At 38.7% G+C, this 22,217-nt stretch overlaps 1 protein-coding gene across 8 annotated transcripts in view; it reads left to right on the forward strand.

The window, feature by feature from the left end:
• The window catches only part of atp10b (ATPase phospholipid transporting 10B), a 268,252-nt gene that overhangs the window by 57,837 nt on the left and 188,198 nt on the right, over positions 1-22,217 (forward strand). For 6 of the 8 annotated variants that reach the window (XM_087995245.1, XM_087995247.1, XM_087995248.1 and 3 more), the window contains one exon: positions 10,829-10,918. The exons of the other annotated variants lie outside the window; for them this stretch is intronic. The gene's annotated coding sequence lies outside the window, so the exon portion shown is untranslated. The remainder of the gene's footprint in view (positions 1-10,828; positions 10,919-22,217) is intronic. 8 annotated transcript variants of the gene reach the window in all.

The raw sequence follows: 22,217 nt of genomic DNA on the forward strand, positions 1-22,217 counted from the left end.
AGTGAAAAGCTTTGTCTTGCGAGCAATACATGCAGATCACATAGTTAAGTAGCATAGATAAGTAAATAATAGGTAAACAGTAGCAAAAACGAAAACACAGGTTTCGGCGAATGTTAAGAGTTTGTGAGTCCATTCAGTATTCTAACAACAGTAGGGTAGAAACTGTTACGAAACCGACTGGTGCGTATCTTCTCCCTGATGGTAGAGGTTGTAGAAAAACATTGCCTGGGTGAGATGGATCTTTGAGAACGCTAGCAGCCTTTCCTTGACAGCAGGCCTGGTAGATGGATTCTATAGATAGTAGATGGATAGAAGATAGAATATTTCTCCCCATTTAAGACACTTCTTGATACAAACTCTTTGACCAGACATTTGATCACCTGCCTTAATAACTCCTTATGTGGTTTCCTGTGGAATTTTATTTTGTAATGTTTCTGTGAAGCATCTTGGAAGATTTCACAATGTTGAAGATGCCATACAAATATGTGTCATCGTTGTCCATTAAGGAACTGGCAAAGTACAAGTGTAAATTTATTTTATTTGCTTTAGTTCTAGCCAGATTAAAAAACAGTGCTTAAACTGTACTTTTTTAAAAAATCAGCTTTTGAGACATTTGATATCCAGTTTCCTTTTACAGAAATTATTCAGAAGTTGAAGTTCCCTCAAAACTTAATGTGCAGTGACCTTCAATGTAGATTGTTTGAATCTGCAAGAGCAAGATGCTTCTAGTTTGCCTATTTGCTGTTTTAAAAACAAATCAATCCCTCGATAACTGAGCTTGTTAGCAAGATTTAATTACTTTTTGCTTATGACCCTTGTTATGAGATGAATTTCTTGTTTCATATTGACATGGCTCATCGACTGATGGGAGATGCTAGTTACGACTCATTTGACTGTACAACATTGATTAAAATCTGCTGCAGTGTGTTGACTTTAAATTTTGACATTGGTATGTCTGCTGAAGCCTTCTTTAACTTTCTAATATGCATCTTTGACACCAGAGAAACCTCTAGAATAGTCATATCTACGTTTTGGAATGAAGTTCAAATAAAGTGTCATGTTTTATTCTGAATTGCTGTGAACTTTATAATCTTTCTATTCCTATTGTAATTTTCTCCACCCCTTGCGTGCTTTCCTATTTAATGTATCTTGCATGTAGTCCTTACATTGTGTTGGTTCTGTGCAACCACAAAGAAGTCCTTGACAACTGTATGTGTAATTTAGTGCACAGCAATCCCCAATCTTTTCTAGAATATTATTGAGAATGAGAGGAAGTGGTGAGATGTGAAGAAAACAAATTTTATTTTCAGATCTTCTCAACTTAGAATCTCCACATTTTACTGGTGTTTGTCATCAGATTGCTACATGTCTATCCAGTGCCAGTAATGTTGGGAATAGTTAATTTTTATGCTGCCCAAAATGACTTGGTATCAGGATTTCAGCTCCAAGTGGACTTTGGGTGAGTAGGTGATGAGGCCAGAATTCACTCGATTAAGTGGAGGTGATGGTCTCGTGATACTACAAAGAGATTATTAACCCAGAAACTCAGCTAATTTTCTGGGGACCTGGGTTCAAATCCCACCATGATAGATGGTGGAATTTGAATTCAATAAATCTGGAATTAAGGATCCACTGATGACCATTGTCAACAAAACCCATCTGGTTCACTACTGTCCTTTAGGGGAGGAAACTGCTAAACTTACCTGATGTGGCCTACATTTAACTCCAGACCCACACAATGTGATTAACTCTCGAGTGCCCTCTGAAATGGCCAGCAAGCCACTCAATTCAGAGGCAGCTAGGGACATGAAATAAATGCTGGCCAGCCAGCAATGCCCGCATGTGTGCATTTAAAAAAATGTGTGGACTAGGAACTGTCAGGATGGTGTTACAGATGTAAAGATGGTCAGGTGGTCTAAACGCTTCTTGTTGAGTCCTGAGGAAAAGTCGTGCTTTTTCTAATTTTACAGTATTTTGAGTGTTTATGTAGACTTGTGTGTTTGGCTCTCTGGCAAATTTGAGCTTTTTGAGTTTGGGATGAAATTCGTAGAAATGTCTCCACTCAGACCCCAATAATGGTATCAGGCTTCCATTTACTCGGGCCTCTATCAGCTTTGTTCAGATAGCTTGGCTGTCTCTACAGAGACTGAGACAAAAATGATGGATGGTGGCATCTGGGTAGTCTGATTTCAGCTGCCTATCTGCCTGGTTTCTCAGTGGATAAATTTCAGAGCAAATCCAAAGTGTTTAGCTGGAAGGGGAATAAACCTCCTTGCAGGAAAAGAAAAGATGACATAAGTTTCAATTTACAACAGAAAATACCAAGTTAAGAAAAAAAGCAGTCAAATTATTACCTGATTTCAAAACAGAAAATATTGGAATCGGCTTACTTAACTTCAGTCAATGTGTAAAATGAAAACCAATGGCCTGAAATCTGACTACCAGCCATGGTGGTAGGGTATGAGGAAGTTAATGGGCTGAAAAATGTCACAGGAACCTGACATGATCCCACAACCTTTTATATTCTACTGGAGCCCTGTTTAAAGTGAACGGAAACCTCCCATGGAGCTGCCCGCTCAGTGACTGCATTTTGAAAGCAACTAATTAATTATGGTTTTAACCCAGGACTCTGAATTTAACAGCTGTAGTGATTGTAACGAGGTCACCCAGGTGGACCTCATAGGAGTTCCCTGATTGGGGCTGTTAATCTGGTCCAATTAGGGAGCCCTGGCTGACCAATAAGAACAGGAGTGTCCGACATCCTGTTCACCCAGAGAGCTAGCTCTGAGGGAGGTGGATCAGTGTCAAGGACTCTCCATGTATAAATAAAACAAGTGACTTAGTGATGGGACACTGGCCTCTGTGCAGTTATTTCAACAGCCAAAAAGGCTTTCCCAAGCTGTCTGAAATTTACCAGACTCATTAAGATACAAGTTCAGCAGGAAGTAATTGCTCAATGAAATTGATGAGCTGGAAAACCATTAAACAGCAAGACTGCACAGCTGTTGTCTACTCCGCCTATGTGAAAGGCTCGTGCTCACTGGATGTTTTCTGGGACATTGTTTTTGTTGGTGATTTACAACTTTGGGCTTTGCTCAACTTGACCTGGTCTACTCTGCTGTCAGGCTTCACGTCATAATTGATAAAGAGCAACAGGAGCAGCCACACTAACACAAGGAGCCAAACTAATTGGACTAGGAGCCAGAGCAACAGGAGCTGTGTTCTCTACATATTGCTCTATAGGACAGATAAGGGATGTAGACACAGCTCAACATTATAATCTCCAGGTGAAGAGTTAACCTCCCTGACAAGAAGGATCAAAATTAACTCAGGCCTTTGTAGCAAGTCATTGATGATTGCTGAACAAAGCCTTCCTTCAAAAGACCCAGGTGGAAATGTAATGCCTGCAGCTATTAATGTTGCCAAAGTCTTTTAAATCTGCTGAAGACATCTTTTTTCAATTTCCTTATGGGATGTAGATGTCACTGGTTGGCCAGCATTTATTGCTCATCCCTAGTTGTCCTTAAAAGGTTGATGATGAGTTGCCTTTTTGAACTGCTGGAAAGGCACAGCAGGTCAGGCAGCATCTGAGGAGCAGGAGAATCAATGTTTCGGGCATAAGCCCATCATCGGGAATGGCTGATGAAGGGCTTATGCCCGAAACATCAACTCTCCTGCTCTCAGATGCTGCCTGGCCTGCTGTCCTTTTCCAGCGCCACACTTTTCGACTCTGACTCTCCAGCATCTGCAGTCCCCACTTTCTCCTTCTTGAACTGCTGCAGTCCATGAGCTCTATGTAGACCCAAAATGCTGATGGTATGGAGTTCCAGGATTTGGTCCAGTGACAGTGAAGAATTTCATAATTTTGTACCCAAAGGATAACTCCTATTTGGTTGATGTCATGTTTGACAGAACTCAACCTAAGTCCACTGATGTGGTGAAGCCAGTCAGACACGTTGTGTTCACACAGACGCCAGGAGTCACTGAATACACTCTTGTGCAAATTAAGACATTTTCAGGTCAGCTTGATATATCTATCTCAGTGGAAGAGAATCCATTCTACCATTGTTGAACTCCCATGCTGCCACAAAAACATTGGTGTGTATGTCCATGGAAGATATCTTTGAATCTGCCCATAATTCCTTCATTTTGCAATGGTTACATCTCATACAAGTTTTTAAACCTTTACATGGCATGTGTGGATGCCTCTTGCAGATGAGGCTAACGTCAGACAACTCCTGTGAGGATCCCAATTACTGAGGCAGAGAGGGCAACTTGAGAGTCACATGATCACAATACGGGAATGCAGTAAGATTGTTGGACAAGTCGTTATCGAGGTCTCCGAAGAGTGATTCAGGTACCTTGTCAGATCTGGGGTTGTATCAGTCAGGATGATCAAAATAGATATCACTAAAATCCTGGAACGGCAAGATTGACACATTGGAAGAGACTGGATTGGTAAGGTCTATATACCTGGCATTTAGAAGAATTAGGAGATCTCATTGAAACATAAGATTCTAACAGGACGAGACAGTGTTGATGCAGGAAGGATGTTCTCGATAAGCAGCAAATTAAGAACCTAAAGATGAAGGCTGGCCTTTTTGAACGGATGTGGAAGAATTGCTTCACCTAGGGAGTGGTGAACCTATGGAATTCTATGCAACAGGGAACTGCTGAGACAAAAACATTGAAGATGTTCTAGAAAGATGTAGACATAGTTTGAAGGACAAATTCCTTTGGAGAAAGCAGGATTAAATTACTGAATTGGCTTATCACCTAATATCATATTGAATGACAGAGCAGGCTCAAAGGTTTAGGCCACAGAAGGCCAAATGACCTGCTTTAGTTCCTTTGCCTTTCTATGTTTCTATGTGGGTTGCTGTGCTCTCCAATATTTGCCCTTAAGTGAGTAATGAAACTGCAGAACGAGGAAGATACAGGCAATTCCCTGGTTGTGAATGGTTTCCGTTCTCGAGTTCATTTGTAACTTGATTTGTACATAAGTCAGAACACAATACAGGTCAATATAAAGTAGCCGTTTGTAAGTACAGGAAATGCGCATTTGTTAGATCTTATAAAGTTGGGAATCCCTGTACAAGTCACTCAGCATTATCAAGAAGCTTGATTGTCAAACATTTCTGCAGCCATTTATCTGCTATCAAAAGAATTCACAATAACTTCATAAAGGTACTTTTTTATTGTTTGAATGTATCAGGCTATGTGACAGTAATCATAAATGTTTAAGTCTCCACTCACCTCTTCACCCCACGCCAAATAATGTCCACAGTAAAAGATACATTCATACTTTTCCTTGTCTTCCAAACTAATTCTATCATTCCCTGGACAGTTGCTGTCTATTTTGAATTTTGGCTACAACAACTGTAGATGGCAGGAGAATGAACATTTTGAGGAAAGAATCTCTTTTGTTGAATCAAATAAATGCATAACACCATGAACATTGTTGTAAACACTAATAATGTCTTTCTGATCGTTTCTTACTGCTCGAACAATATGAACTAGATTCACCAATCAGAGTCAACCTGACGGATTTAATCAAAACCTGGCAGTTAAATGCCATTAATGACCATTTCCATCTAGAAGGACCAGAGCAGCAGATACACGGGAACACAGCAACTGCAAGTTCCCCTCTAATCATCTCACAGTCCTGACTTGGAAAGATATCACTGTTCCTTCACTGTCATTGTTCTGGAATTTCCTCTCTAACAGCATTGTGGATCCACCTACACTGAAAGGATTGCAGCGGTTCAAGGATGCAGCTCACCACCACCTTGTCACAGCCAATTAGGGATAGGCAATAAATACAGGCAAGCCAGCAATGTCCATGTCCTATGAGTGAATAAAAAAAAATTATCAGTCATCATTAACTACTGCATTCTTGATGTCAATGCCTCTGGAAAATAGAGACCACTTGCCAAAATGTCAGCATGGTCCTTTTATTAAGTAGAAATGCTGGTTTCCCTTTAAACTGGTATTCCTGTCAATTGTACAGATTAGTGCATAATGGAAGGCTTCAACAAAAAATTTTTTCTGCAATTTTCAGGTTTTGTAATACCAAATCTACAAACAGTTTCCCTTTTGTATTTAGCTTGTTGTATCTTCTATGCTTCTGATGGATATTTCCCCCCTTTTATTTTCATTGACAATTAATTAATTGATTTAATCAACAAATGTTGATTCCAGAATTAAATATTAACATTTGTGACCCTTATGATTGATCATCCTATTTTCATATAGATTAGATGCTATGGCAAATGTTAACTGCTTAGTTTTCTGAGTAGCCTGGTCCCTCAGGAAACCAAATGTTATAAAGCCTGGCTGATTGGATCAGCAATTTAATGGTCTCGGACTGCTCTTGTTGCAATTCTCTCCAGTGTTTTGGCACACTTCAATAACTTGATCAATCCTACACTTATAGTTATACATTATACATTGGATTTTAATGACAGATCTGCTCCTCTAACGCCTCCTTACTATTTTGGGATCTGTGGTAAACACTTAGCAGTGCAACAAATCCTTTATTTTGCTTAAAACAAATCAAACAATTTTAGTCTGTGGACCCTCTAGTATATTATCCGCTGAACAATTATTATCCCTGATCAATACTGCCACCCTGTCCTTATTTTTTTCTTCCATAACTCACCTGAATGATAGACAGGAATATGTAATTCCTATGCTGTCCATATAATAGCTAGATTTTCATTTTAAGAAACATAGAAAATAAAAGGAGCAGACTATTTGGCCCTTTGTGACTGTTCCAACATTCATTATGATCATAGCTGATCACCTAACTCGTGGAGAGTTTCAGAAAACATTTCTGGGACATGCACTAAACAACCCCACTGCACTGTGGCTGACCACTTCAACTCCCCTTTCCACTACTCAAAGACTTGCAAGTCCTGGGCCTCCTCCACTGCTAAATCAAATCCACCTGCCGACTGGAGGAATTACACCTCATCTTCGCCTTGGGATCCTTCCACTACACCAGCATCAACATCGACTTCACTAGTTTACAAATCTCCCTTCCCCAACCTCATCCCAGATCCAACTCTCCAACTCGGCACTGTCTCTTGACCTGTCCTACCTGTCCATCTTCCTTCCCACTATCTGCTCCACCATTCCCACCGACCTACCACAATTACTTCCTACTGACCTACCACAATTATTTCCCATCTATATCAACCTATCGCCTCCCCACCTACCTTCCCTCCAGCCCCACCTCTACTCCCTATTTATTTCTCATCCCCCTTGCCCACCACATTCCCAATGAAGGGCTTATATCCAAAATGTCGACTCTCCCACTCCTCGGATGCTGCTTGACCTGCTGTGCTTTTCCAGCGCCACCCTTTTCAACTCCAACTCAATAACTTCCACAGTAAAATATGTAACCTGCTTTTCCCCATATTCTTTGATCCCTTTAACCTCACTTATGCCACTTCTTGAAATCATACAATGTATTGGCCTCGTCTGCTTTCTGCTGTAGGAAATTTCATATGTTCACTGCACTCAGGGTGAAGAAATTTCTCCTTGTCACAGTCGTAAATTGTTTACCTTATATCCTTGGGACTGTGACCAGTGGTTCTGGTCTCCCCTGTCATCAGGAACATACTTCCTGTATCTACCCTGTCTCACCCTGTTACAATTTTATAGGTTTAAGCGTTATTCCATAACGTTGTGCGGAAACCTGTGCCTGTTGTTCCTCAACCTTTAACCCTCCCCCTGCTTTTACTAACACTTACTTATTCCCGCACTGTGCTAATCTACTTTGCATTTTTCCTCCATCTAATTTCAATTTTCATCACTATTTATCTCTTCTCTCTGCTGCATTTTTTTTTACTGGCACCTCACCCCTATCAAATTTGTGTAAATCCTCCCTCACAGCACCCCCTGGAAATTTTGGTCAGTGTCCTGTTCAGTTGCAATCATTTGACCCTCTTGTCCAGAATTGGTCCCAATGCCCTGGGAATTGTAAGCCCTCCTTCCCACATGAGTGCTTCAGCCATGATTAGGAGAAAATAGGAAGATTGGATATAGTTTAATTAGAAGCAGATAGATAGGTATTGAGTTCCAAACAGATTAGTAATGGAAGATGAGATGTTTGGTGAAGGTAGAAATAGAACCAGCCTGACATGAAAAGGTTTAAGTCATTTCTCATTGCAAGGAAATTAGTGCAGCCAGGAGGTAACTCATGTTATAGGAGGAAGAATATGACTGGATCAATGTAGTGACAATGTTGGGAGGAAATGAAGTGAACCAAATGTTTAGGGGAGATAATATAAATAAAATTGTTGTGAGCAGAGGAAGGAACAGTGAGAGAGAATAGTTGATGAATGAAAACAAGAGGATAGTATGAGACGAAAAAGTAGCTGTCAAAGATAGCATGATACATATTGCCTGCACAGACCATCAAAAAGATACAGCCTGCAAACTTCAGCACCTTCCATCTCTACCATGCATCACCTCCAACCTGGATGGAAAGGTGATTAACAGATAGTTGGAGTAGTAGAAGATGATTGAAAGAGGATCAGAAAAAGAATAAGGCTGAGAGAAGCATAAAGCTAATGACTTACAGTAACTTTTAAGAGAGTGTGAATTATGGTGCAAAAAGGAAACAAGAAAAAGTGGTTTCAATTATGTAGAAAGATTGGAAACATTGTACCAGTTCTTCCAGCAAGAGAAGGTAGAAATAAATTTGGCAGAAGTCGAGTGAGGCTTATTATCTGAAAAGGAAATAAAAGTGCTAGGTATGGAGAAAAGGCAGGGAAATAACAACAGGTTCCTTCAAAGGCCCAGCAAAGAGAATGGACTGAATGGCCTTCTGTGCTATAATCATTCCCTGATTCTATGAACACAACTATAGCTGGTAGAATGTGCTCTGATCTAAACTACCTTTGCAGGTTGGTGATCCTTATTTTCTGAAATGAAACTCTAAACCTCTATTGCAGTTGAGACATCATAATTTAGAATGTCAAGTATAAAAACAGAAAGGAACAAAGCAATATTTTTATGCTTAAATTGATTCCTGGTTAATTGGCTCTAATGAAGAAAATTTACAATTTGAATTGTAGTGAGGAATATGCAAACATCTGGCAAACTATAGTTTTGGAAATTAAAGTTATAATACAAGACATTATGTCTTTAAGGAATTGCCAATAATAAACACAGGATGTTTCCTGAAGAAGGGCTTATGCCCGAAACGTCGATTCTCCTTCTCCTTTGATGCTGCCTGACCTGCTGCGCTTTTCCAGCAACACATTTTTAAGCTCTGATCTCCAGCATCTGCAGTCCTCACTTTCTCCTAATAATAAACACAACCTTGCCTGAGTAGTAGAATAATCTGTTCCTTGGAACAAAGTAGACTATGACTGCTGACATTGTAAAACGTTGAATCATCAATTTATCAGGAGATGAAATGTATTGTACTGAATTATTGCCATTATGGGAGATTCACAGGTGATAATTTTAATACCAAGCTTCAGTTTTGAGTTAACACAGGACATGTTTTCAATTTGTACAAGCCCGGTCTTGGATTATATGGCTCTCAATTCTTGAAATTCCTTATGGTAAGTAATGTCAGAATGTGGGTTTCCTGCCCCTAGGAAGTTTTCAGTTTTGCCTTACACCAGCTTCTGGCTGATAGAGGATAGACCAAGGATAATATTTACTTTCCCTGTAAGGCAAAATACATTTTTAAGCTGCAGCATATTTGTCAATGGCTATCAGTTCTTACATACATGGACTATGTTATTTCCTAGCTAGCTTTTCGTGTAAATATGAAATTTTTTATTACCAATTAAAAGTACAAGAAACATCAGTTCCTTGACAGTTTGTAACGTGAAAAATTGTTCCTGATTTATTCAAATGTATGCGTCATTAACCTTTATAATAATTTTGTTGCCACTTCTTGAACTTTAGATAGAACTGTCATATTAAATAAATGACTTCCACTTAAGGTGGCCGAGCAAAGTTCCTATCTTTTTGGTATATTTGAAATTCAGGTTTAGACGCAGATTTGATAGAAGTGTTATTTGTTTGCACGAACTGAATGCTTCAGTACATTTTGAATGAAAAACTAAATTTTAAGCCTGGTTGAGTTTATAGCTTTTTGGCCTCAGTCAGGTGTTTGTGGGTTCCAACGAACCACACTGTAGAATTTGACCAATAATCTAGGCTAATGCTTGAGTGAAATTCTATAGCCAGAAGGCCATCATACAGACAAGACACTAAATTAACACTGTTTCTGCCTGTTCAGCAAAAAACTCAAATACTAGCATTCAGCTAAGAGCTGAGTGTACTGAGTGTCATTCCTCTGAATAGGATCCATTAATAATGTTTTGTTTTAGCTTGACAGCAGTAGGATGTTGGTTGGGAATGCTACTCATTTTGCAACTCAATAGAAGCTCCACCTGTTGCTCAAGCATTTCAGATACCTGAACCTTTCAGGGTAATCTGAGATGGGTGGCTCACTTTGAAGATCAAAAGAGATGGCCTTTGGCCTGTTCATGATCCGATCAGAGTAGCCATTATTCAATAGGATAGCTTTCATGTGCCATATTTCAGCACCTAGTTTGTACATTGAACAAATGACTCTGGCCTCTGAACTGCCAGTATGTCCTGAATTTCAGCAAATGGAAGAGTAGTAATCCCAGAGTTTATATGGACAATATCACTAATATGCAAGGGTTCTTTTTATTTATTTGTGGATCGTGGACACTGCTAGCCAGGTCAGCATTTATGGCTCATCTCTAGTTGCCCTTGAGAAGGTAGTGATGAGCTGCCTTTTTTAACTGCTGCTGTCCATGTGCTCTAGGTAGACCAGAATACCGTGAGAGAGAGAATTCCAGGATTTTGACCGAATAACGCTGAAGGAACACCAACAATATATTTTCAAGTCAGGATGGTAAGTGGCTTGGAGCTTGGAGGTTATGTAATTTTTATCAAAGACACAGTTCTTATGAAACCCAACAAAGATGTTTGTGACAGTTAGGTCTAATGGACATCTTATGTCAGCACTATCTATTTGTCTAACCTGATGTTACTGAGTTCATCTTTCGTGATTCATACAACATTAGCATGTCACAATCATAGTAACAATGGTATTGTACTGCAGTGCAAACAGCTATGCCTTAAATCAATGTCAAATGAGCACATGGACATTGTATTGCCATCAACATACAAGTCTGTGCCGCCCTCATAAAAAGTGAAGGAATCTTTCACCATGCATATGTGTCAACAAAGAACATACATGCACATAGCACCTGTTTCAACTTGGCAAAATGAGGGACAGCTGTATAATGATTCAAATCAACACCTTGAAGAATCAAAATCAACCTGCCTTACCAAAAATTTAAACAGAATTTAGTAGCTAATTATTGGTCTTTATTAACTAGTCCACTTTAATGGCAGCATCTATCCCAGCCAGATTCTATTGGCTAGCCAACCAGCACTCTCCTCCCTTACAATATCAATGTTGTTTTTCTTTACTTTGGTAATTGTTATGGATTGTCCTGATGACTGCAAAATGCAAAGCTTCAATAAAATGTCATTTCTCAACGATATTCAAATTCTGCGTTACCAGATGTAGGATTAAGCAAAAATCCCCATCATCTGAAATACTGGACAAGACCCTGGATTTTTCTAACATCTAAAATACTGAACAAAATCCTGCACTCAGGTTGCAAACACACAAAAGAACCAGAATGATTTCTGTCTGGGACTATTGTTCAGCTTGGAATTCCAAGTTACACCTCCACTGTAAGTGAACAATCAACCAAACCTAACACTCCAGACCAAAACTAACTTTTCCATCTTGGACTACCCAACACAAACAGGATGGAGCTGTCAGAGATACTGAACATTCAACTTCAAACAAAATCCATTCACACATATTGCTAACTATCCGGAAACCAATTGATTTCAAAAGGAACACCAGAAACACAATGGGAGGCACAGATTTGACATGAAGATAAGGGACTCACTAGCAGTATAGTTGCAGGCCCTGATCTCATCTGAGGTAACGATCTCCAAAAACGTTTCAAGGAGATATCCCTGGAGTTGTCCAAAGAGCTATCCCCAGAAGAAAAATTCCCACAGCTAATTCCAGCAGCTGTTTTCTGAGAGTAATTTCCAGCCACTATTTCCAAGAGCTATCTCCAGAAGGCGGATCCCAACAGCAAATCCAAGAGCTACCAACCACTGGCCTGTTCCAAAACAGTGGAGCCAATGGCAACTGATCATGACCAGTAGTACTTGGAACTGACAAACTCCGAGAATCACTGACCCAACCAACACCACAAAGGCTCCTGAGGTGAAAACTGGGCTGGCAAAACCAGCAGAAAGGAAAGAAAACCAAGCACTTAGCCAATAGATCCATTAAGCACCTTACCGCATTAGTAGACTCAACCCAGACTGAGGGACCTATGCAGACTGAAGTCTTCGTCCAGGTACGGCAAGTGTGAACAGCCAATTGTACTTCAAATTTGCATTTTCCTCAGTGGTGAGCTGAAACTCCTGAGACTCCAAAAGTTCTAACTTAGCTAACAGGGAAGGGAAGGAGGGTGGTGACAGTACATAGGACCCCAAGGGCAGGAAGCCTGATTAAAATTTCTGTGACTAAAACTGCTGTCTTTAGGTTCTAATAATGTTTGATGTGACTAATAGCATATTTAAAATTATTACTGTCCTCTGCATAGTTGATTGTGTCAGTTTGCCTGTTTATTGCATTTATCTGTATTTCTTGTATTACACTTAACTTTTGTATTGTAAATACACTCAGATTCTTTTGCCCTGAATCATTTGTCTACTGCCTTCCTCATTTCATATTCCCTAAGTAAGTGCAGTGTCTAGTTCCAGGGATCTGAGGGTGATTTGAACCACTTAAAAATCAGAATTCTACACAAATAACTAATTGAATCTACACTTCTTAGAATTATAAGTTTAACGAGGGTAGTAAATTGCACAAATTATGAATAGGTCAAATTTTTGAAACAGTTAAACCAAGGAATTTTGAAATGGAAGCATTGTCTTACCTCAAATTCTTAATCTAGTTAAAAGAAAAACTTCTGAAGAATGTTATGTTTTAATTGGCCTGGATTTGTAGTGAAATAAAATGGTTGAGGCTATCAGCACTTAACATTGAGTAAATTGGACTGTGTATCTACAAATGCACAGATAAATGTACAAATTAGGATATTATAGTTTGAAATGCTTTGCCTCTCTTCACTATAACATTGTTTTACAAGGACTTTTCATTTGAAATACATGGAACTGATGAGGTTACTTACTTATCTACTGGATACCTACCAAATGCATCTAAAAAACACATAGGCTTCTCGAGTGTAAATGGGGATATTCTTCGTAAAAGTGAGTGATCTTTTGGATTCACTCATGTGATGCAGTCTGGCCGCCATTTGCTGCTGATTCGTAATTGCTCTTGGCAGTTAGGTGGTCAGCTGCCCTCCTGAACCCTATAGCCCTTGTGATGTAGGGACATGCACAATGCTGTTAGCAGGATGTTGCAGGATTTTGTCCCAGCAACAATGAAAGAACAGAAATACAATTCCAAGTCAAGATGGTGAATCGTTTGCAAGGAAATATGCAAATGGTTTTCCCATATATCAGTTGCCCTTGTCCTTCTAGGTGGTAGAGGTCATGGGTGTACAAGGTGTTATCTAAGGAACCTTGGTGAATTACTGGAATACATCTTGTAGATTTTCACACTAATGCCATTGTGCAGGTGATGAAGTGAGTAAATAGTGTATGTAGTAGATGGGATGTCAGTCAAATGGACTACTTTGTCCTGAATGGTGTTGAGCTTCTTGAGTGTTGTTGGAGCTGTACTCAACCAGGCAAATGGAGAGTACTGCATCACACTTCTGAGTTTGTAGATGGTGAACAGGTTTCGGGTGTCAAGAGAATTCCCAGATTTTGACCTGCTCTTGTAGCCACCATTTTTTATTTTGCTGGCATATTTCAGTTTCTGCTCAATGGTCACCTTCAAAATGTTGATAATGGCATATTCTGTTATTGTAATGCTGTTGAATGTCAACATATGATGGTTGATTGCTCTCTTGTTGAACTTTGCCCTGCACTTTTGAGGCATGAATGTTATGTGCCACTTCTCAGCCCAAGCCTAAATGTTATTCAGGAGTTCGATACAGACTGCTTTATGAACTGAGTAGTTGTGAACAGAGCAGAACTTTGTGCAATCAGCAGGGAATATCCTCAGTTCTGGCATTATGATAGGCCTTGGTGTGACCACATCTGGTGTTCTCTGTACAGTGTATTCTCCTTATTTGAAAGAGAATTTAATTTTATGAGAAGCAAGTTAGAGAATGTTTACTCCACTCCTTCCTGAAATGAAGTGCTTATGTTATGAAGAATGGTTGAACAGCTTTGGCTTTACCTATTGGAGTTTCAAAGAATGAGGAAATTTTATTGAAATATGGAAAGTCTTGATGGGACTTGAAAGATGGATACTGGGAAGATCTTTCTTTTTGAGGAGGGAATTTATACTATTAGAAATACCTTTTAAGACAGATGTGTGGAGACTTTATTTTCTCTCTGAGATTATTATTAGTATGTGGAATTCTCATCCACAAATGGTGGCAGAGATTTTGTCAACAAATTTATTCAGACCTGAGTTAAACATTTTTTGATACACAAGGACATCTCAGATTCAGGGGTTATTAACATGGAGTCGAGAACACAATCAGATCAACTACTATTTTAATGAATGGTGGAGCAGGCTGAAAGTGCTGAATGACCTATTGCTACTCCAAAGTCTTATGTTCCCAAATGTTTTTAATTACTGTCAATGAACTTCTCTGGCACTAGAAATATCCTGTAACAATTATGCAATCAGATACCTTTTGATTTGAATTACATGTGTCTCACCTGTCTTTCAAACTCCTTTATCTGTCAAAAGGAGAAACATTTTGCACTCAAAATATGAACACTGCTTCTCTCTTCATAGACGACCAGACTTGTTGAGTTTCTCCATCGTTTTTGTTCTTCATCTTTCTATCTCTCTCTTTATTTTGTCTTCTGTACACAATTTAGTATTGAATTAATTATTTAAGCATGCACTTCTGGATTTGGACTCTACACTGTGAATTAAGAATTTTTTAATCCACTTAGGAAATTCACAGTTGCTTTCTGATACTCTATAGCAAGTGTAACACTGAAATGGATTTCCAATCACTCTATTCCAGTCAATAGAAAAATTGTGGGGAAGAATAAGTGTAACCCAAAGGGGTGTCTGAATTGATCCTATACAGCCAAAACATCTGTTCAAGGTTCATCCATATTCACCCATTTTACCAAGTGCCTCTATCTCTTGTTGACCATGGAGTAGATTGCTCATATCTTCTTCAAGATTGTATATGACCTGAATAGTAAAATTAAAGAGAATGTTTGCTAAAAGTAAATGGACTGAAAGATGAATTGGCTACATATTATTCATCAAATGCTAAATCGAATAATGCAGTTCAATGCAGTTACTAAAATTGAGAGCAGGTCAAATTGCCAATTGTTCTAAATGATCAGGCTTCTAAATGGCATAACACCGAATCTGAAATTAATATACTCTGTTCAAAGCCACATTACAGTTTGCATTTCAAATCGTGCTGTAACTAAGGATACATACATTATTTAGTTTTTCCTTTCATATTGAGAATGTGAGAGAGTAATCAGAAAAGCTACTAATATTCAATTCTAGCAAAGCGAGATAAGAATGATACTGTTTATTGGTGGCAAGCCATATAACTAAGGCTGTCTTCATCTTCTGAATAAAATAAACAACCACAGGGCAAAATGATATTTTCAGCAAATTATTTTGAATTATATCTGTAGTGCCATTTTCCTATTTATCCTTTCTTTCTTTCCCCAACTATACCATTAACAACACATAGAGACAATCTTTGAGCTTATACTACTGCACGTAAAAGCAACATACTGATTTTCATTATATAATAATATGTGAATCACTGTATTTTTAAATTCCTAAAATTGAATGTAACTAGACTGAAAGATGGTAGTTAACGGTGTACTGTCTTGAGTTTCAGTTTGGGCAAATGAGTGCATAACAATGTGCATTTATATAATGTCTTTTAATGTTTAGTTTTCAAGCAAATTAATCAGACAAGAGTTAAATTGAGTTACATATGGAGACATTAAAATATATAGGGTAGATTTTAAGGCAAATTTCAGGAATGAAATGTCAAGAAGTAGCCACACAGACCTTGAATCCATTCCACTATTATTTTATAATACTAAGGTTAATATTTTGAGATTTACTCAATTTTTCTACTCTATCCTCACATCTCTTACATATTTGTCTGAGAGGGGAAGTAAACTCAGTATGAATATCATCAAAGACTGAGCATCTGGGACAGAGATTCCAAATATTCACAACCTTCAAAGAGAAAATAATTCTAAACTCTGTCCTAAATGACTGACTGCTAATCCCAGTACACTGACCTGGGCCCTAATCCTGGACCCTCCAAATCAGGGAAAACTGCATAAACTTTGTCAAGTTCAATAAGATCACATCACATCATATAGGTCCACACTGACTATCCTTTTTGACATTCTACTCTATCCTCCTTGCCGTTCACAATATTCCCAAGTTCCATGCCATCTGCAAATTTTGCAATGTGTCCTGTACACCAAAGTCTAACTCATTAATATGCATCAAAATGAACAGTGATCCTAATCTTCCAATTCAAAAAACAATTACAATATTCACCAGTACTCCCTGTTCCCTGTCACTCAGCTAATTTCATGTTCATGTTACAGCTGTCCCTTTTATATGAGTTTTATTTTGACAATCTGTTGTGGAACTCTGTATTGAAATCCTTTTGTATGTCCTCGCACAGAACATTACCAGCATCACTGTCATGAACTATTTCAGCCACCTCATCAAAAACCTCAAATGGTTGTATAGTTTTGCAGAACTTAAGTATTAATGGAAAATGACACATTTGTTGCAGTTTTTCCCCTTGTGCTCATCACCACAATTCACAAGAAAAACCACCTGGAGAACAACTTTTAAATTGTATGAGAGGAGAGTGCTGATTGGTTGGCAAGTGAACTCTGATTTGTGGAGGCGTTGTCCTGAAGAATCACTTCGTTTAAATTTTGAACAAAGCAGGCTGAGTCTGATTGGTCAGGGCTTGCCCTGAGAAACAAACTAGAGAATAGCTGTCACTATTTGGCTGAGTTGAAACAGTGCATGTAAATGATCAATCTGTCTGTAAGGAATAGTGCCCTGTGGATTTATATTCGGATAATTGATGTACGGATACCGAAGTTGTTCTGTATGTAGCTTCCCGTATGCAGAGATGTGCCACATTATTGGCCTACCTGCAAATGCTAAGTTGTTTGTGAGCAAGATTTTTCACACATTCACAATTATTATACAGCCTAAAAGTTTTTTTCTCTTTAGTTTGGTTTTACTTTTGAATTGTCCCAATTGGTACAAAGACAAAGGTTTCAACAAAACAAGTCTTTGTTTCCAGCAGTACGTAAAAAATCTCTATTTATTTTAAGCATTGTAAATTCTTCCTGAATTCTTCTGTTCTATTCAAATATGTTTTATACCATTGACAGATGAGAGAAATTTTAACATGGCGGAACATGGTGCTTTAGTTGAGTGTGTAATTTTAATGTTGGCAAAATATTGCTTTTCCAGATGCTAACTCTAACTTGCCAATGTCTGCATTTAATTTTTGAGGCTTTGGTTACTTAATGGTTGAATGAGATACGCTCAGATGAGCTGACTTACATAAAAATATGTGCCAGTTGTTCAAGACGAATACAATTTCAATAGACTTTAAAATTTTCCGATGAGTCCACTATTGCTCAGGCTTGCTAGAATTTGCCACTGAAATTAAAGCCACAACAGAATGGCAACTTGACAGGGAAGCTTAATAGTTATGCAAAGACTCAAATAGTTCACTTCCTACAATTTGAAAGCTTCTGAAGTCAATCAAAATAAAATGAATGGCACCTTGACTGTCGTGATTTGAATTTGGATAAGGAGCAATGTAATCATCACTGGCCTTAAGATGCTAACAGTAGATTAGACAGGTGACTGGATTGTTTAAGGTTTGGCAATTGCATCAACTGTACCTACAGTGACGTTAGTCATTGAACAGATGATCACAATCCTAATATTGTGTACCTTGTGTCCAACAAAGTCTGCTGGCATGATAGCCACCATACTGGACTATATTGTTTTCAGGGATCACTGGTGACTGCCTGAAAGCAGTCGGAACCTTAATAATACCATAAAAGTTCTTGCAACTATTGCAAAACATTTGTGACAAGTTGATTAAAATTTCACAATGCTCAGCAAGTCTTAGTTTTATAATGTTTAACCAGTAATCTCTGGGCAGGTAAGGTCTTTAAAAACCTAGCTGAATGCAGAAAGGAGAATCAGGCTCCATTTTAAAACTGTACCTTGTTAATAGTTCTGTCAGTAAGTGGTAGATCTAAGTTGTATCCAAAGCTAGTGTGAAACCAACATGGGCTCCATTACATAAACCATGCAAATGATTGGGTATTTTCTTGAGTTTAATGATAGGCTTCATTCAAACATTTGTTGCAATCCATACTTTATAATCATGGTAATATTACACTCACAATTTGAATTTTATTAAAATAATAAAGTCATTTATTATCCTCAGCAGTTACATATGGTGTCTATGTAGTGCAGATGAGATATGAATTATGCCTTTTACTTTGTCTTTGCAAACTGTGGAATTCAAGAAGACATTTTAAAAAGAAAGAGATAGTGACTTACCAAGATGGCTGCATAATTTTACAATAAGGGATTTGATACCTATTGTGAACTCTTGCTTCTGTGGTTATGGACTCCTGCAATTTGCTGAGGAGTCAACAATTGGTGAAGCTAATTATTTCACAGCTATTTGTGCAGGTTGGAAATGGAAATCAATTTCAGAGACACTGGTTTCAGAAACAAAGGCATAGTTGGCTCTGATGTTGATCTGTCCAGCAGAAGCTACCTGTTCTCTGCAGTAAAACAAAATCTCAGTTTTAAACTTGAAGAAAACCAGTTACCTTGCAGCAGTTGCTGTGAGTTGTGGCTCTTGAAATCATAAATCAGAGACAATTTCCAATTGAATCAATGGGTCTGTACTTCTTAAACGGCAGTGGAAACTTCCAGAAAAAATACAATAGAACACCATGAGCCTGGCTAATCAAAGAGAATCATCTCAGCAATGGAATCAGGAAGCAAATACCATTGAACTGACTTTCTAAATTCCTTTCTACTTCCACCCATTATCTATTTTCCCTATTTGTTTGTATGAGTGTGTGTGTGTAGAGGAAAATTTATAATCGGATTTGAGTTTTAGTTACTGGTGTTATATGCCCCTGCTGTTGGTTTATATCTGTTTACTTGTAGCTATATTTTAATGACTAATAATAGGTAATAATTCCTGTTCAGTAAAAAAAACAGGTCCATGCTTTCTAGCCACCTTGTTCTGAAATTCAGGTAAATTGGGGCACTGCGCATACATTAAAAATCAACTTTAACATTTGGTACAACTGCCAGACTAGTGGGCCTCAATCTACAAGGTTACCCCAGTGAGCTATATCAAAGTGATTAGCTTTAAAATCAGTTATGTTTGAAGGAAAGGATGAATAACAGCTTTTCCCTTTTAAAATATGAAAATACAGGAACAGAAAAGTGAGTGAGAAAATCCAGTGAGTTTAAGCTCTCTCCATCGATAACAAAGGCAACTTTGATAAATATAGCTTATTTCTACATTTAAGCCAGGTTCTCATTATTTCCTGGAAGTGAAGTGATAATAATATTTGGAGAGATTCTGTGCTGGATGTATCTCAAACTAAACATCTCAGTTTGAATTAAGATCAAATATGATTGAGAAATATCTTCTTATTGGATGTCTTTTCTCTCTACAGATAAACACATAGAACCTATATGTTGTTTGATTGCAAGGTTATCTGATGGCATGATAAAATCCAAAGGACCCCCTAATAGTCAGAGGGAAATTAGAAAGACCCTAACAGTCAAAGGGAAATTGAGAAACAAACTTGTAAGGAGATCTCAGCCCTCTGTAAGAATAATAGGGTAGTTACGGTAGGGGAATTTAACTTTCCAAACATCGACTGGGACTGCCATAGTGTTAAAGGTTTAGATGGAGAGGAATTTGTTAAGTGTATACAAGACAATTTTCTGATTCAGTATGTGGATGTACCTATTAGAGAAGGTGCAAAACTTGACCTACTCTTGGGAAATAAGGCAGGGCAGGTGACTGAGGTGTCAGTGGGGGAGCACTTTGGGCTCAGCGACCATAATTCTATTCATTTTAAAATAGTGATGGGGAAAGATAGACCGGATCTAAAAGTTGAAGTTCGAAATTGGAGCAAGGCCAATTTTGACGGTATTAGGCAAGAACTTTCGAAAGCTGATTGGAGGCAAATGTTCGCAGGTAAAGGGATGGCTGGAAAATGGGAAGCCTTCAGAAATTAGATAATAAGAATCCAGAGAAAGTATATTTCTGTCAGGGTGAAAGGAAAGACTGGTGGGTATAGGGAATGCTGGATGACTAAAGAAATTGAGGGTTTGGTTAAGAAAAAGAAGGAAGCAGATGTCAGGTATAGACGGGATAGATCAAGTGAATCCTTGGAAGAGGATAAAAGAAGTAGGAGTATACTTAAGAGGGAAATCAGGAGGGCAAAATTGGGACATGAGATAGCTTTGGCAAATAGAATTAAGGAGAATCCAAAGGGTTTTTACAAATATATTAAGGACAAAAGGGTAACTAGGGAGAGAATGGGGCCCCTCAAAGATCAGCAACGCGGCCTTTGTGTGGAGCCACAGAAAATGGGGGAGATACTAAATGAATATTTTGCATCAGTATTTACTGAGGAAAAGTTTATGGAAGATATAGACTGTAGGGAAACAGATGGTGACATCTTGAAAAAATGTCCAGATTACAGAGGAGGAAGTGCTGGATGCCTTGAAATGGTTAAAGGTGGATAAATCCCCAGGAACTGATCAGGTGTACCCTAGAACTCTATGAAAAGCTAGAGAAGTGGTTGCTGGGCCTCTTGCTGAGATATTTGTATCATCGATAGTTACAGGTGAGGTGCCGGAAGACTGGAGGTTGGCAAACGTGGTGACACTGTTTAAGAAGGGTGGTAAGGACAAGCCAGAGAACTATAGATCAGTGAGCCTGATGTCAGTGGTGGGCAGGTTGTTGGAGGGAATCCTGAGGGACAGGATGTACATGTATTTGAAAAGGCAAGGACTGATTATGGATAGTCAATATGGCTTTTTGTATGGGAAATCATGTCTCATAAACTTGATTGAGTTTTTTGAAGAAGTAGCAAAGAGGATTGATGAGGGCAGAACAGTAGATGTCATCTATATGGACTTTAGTAATACGTTCGACAAGGTTCCCCATGGGAGACTGATTAGCAAGGTTAGATCTCATGAAATACAGGGAGAACTAGCTATTTGGATACAGAACTGGCTCAATAGTAGAAGCCACAGGGTGATGGTGAAGGGTTGTTTTTCAGACTGGAGGCCTGTAACCAGTAGAGTGCCACAAGGATCGGTGCTGGGTCCTCTACTTTTTGTCATTTACCTAAATGATTTGGATGCGAGCATAAGAGGTACAGTTAGTAAGTTTGCAGATGACACCAAAATTGGAGGTGTAGTGGACAGCAAAGAGGGTTACCTCAGATTACAATAGGATCTTGACCAGGTGGGCCATTGGGCTGAGAAGTGGCAGATGGAGTTAATTCAGATAAATGCGAGGTGCTGCATTTTGAGAAAACAAATCTTAGCAGGACTTATACACTTAATGTTAAAGCCCTAGGGAGTGTTGCTGAACAAAGGCACCTTGGAGTGCAGGTTCATAGCTCCTTGAAAGTGGAGTCGCAGGTAGATAGGATAGTGAAGAAGGTATTTGGTATGCATTCCTTTATTGGTCAGAGTATTGAGTACAGGAGTTGGGATGCCATGTTATGGCTGTACAGGACATTGGTTAGGCCACTGTTGGAATATTGCATGCAATTTGGTCTCCATCCTATCGGAAAGATGTTGTGAAATTTGAAAGGGTTCAGAAAAGATTTACAAGGATGTTGCCAGGGTTGGAGGATCTGAGCTATAGGGAGAGGCTGAACAGGGAGCGGATGTTTTC

The sequence above is a fragment of the Chiloscyllium plagiosum genome, unplaced genomic scaffold (assembly GCF_037043375.1).
Source record: "Chiloscyllium plagiosum isolate Xiang-an unplaced genomic scaffold, Cpla_swu_hap1 HiC_scaffold_16, whole genome shotgun sequence".
Taxonomy (NCBI): Eukaryota; Metazoa; Chordata; class Chondrichthyes; order Orectolobiformes; family Hemiscylliidae; genus Chiloscyllium; species Chiloscyllium plagiosum.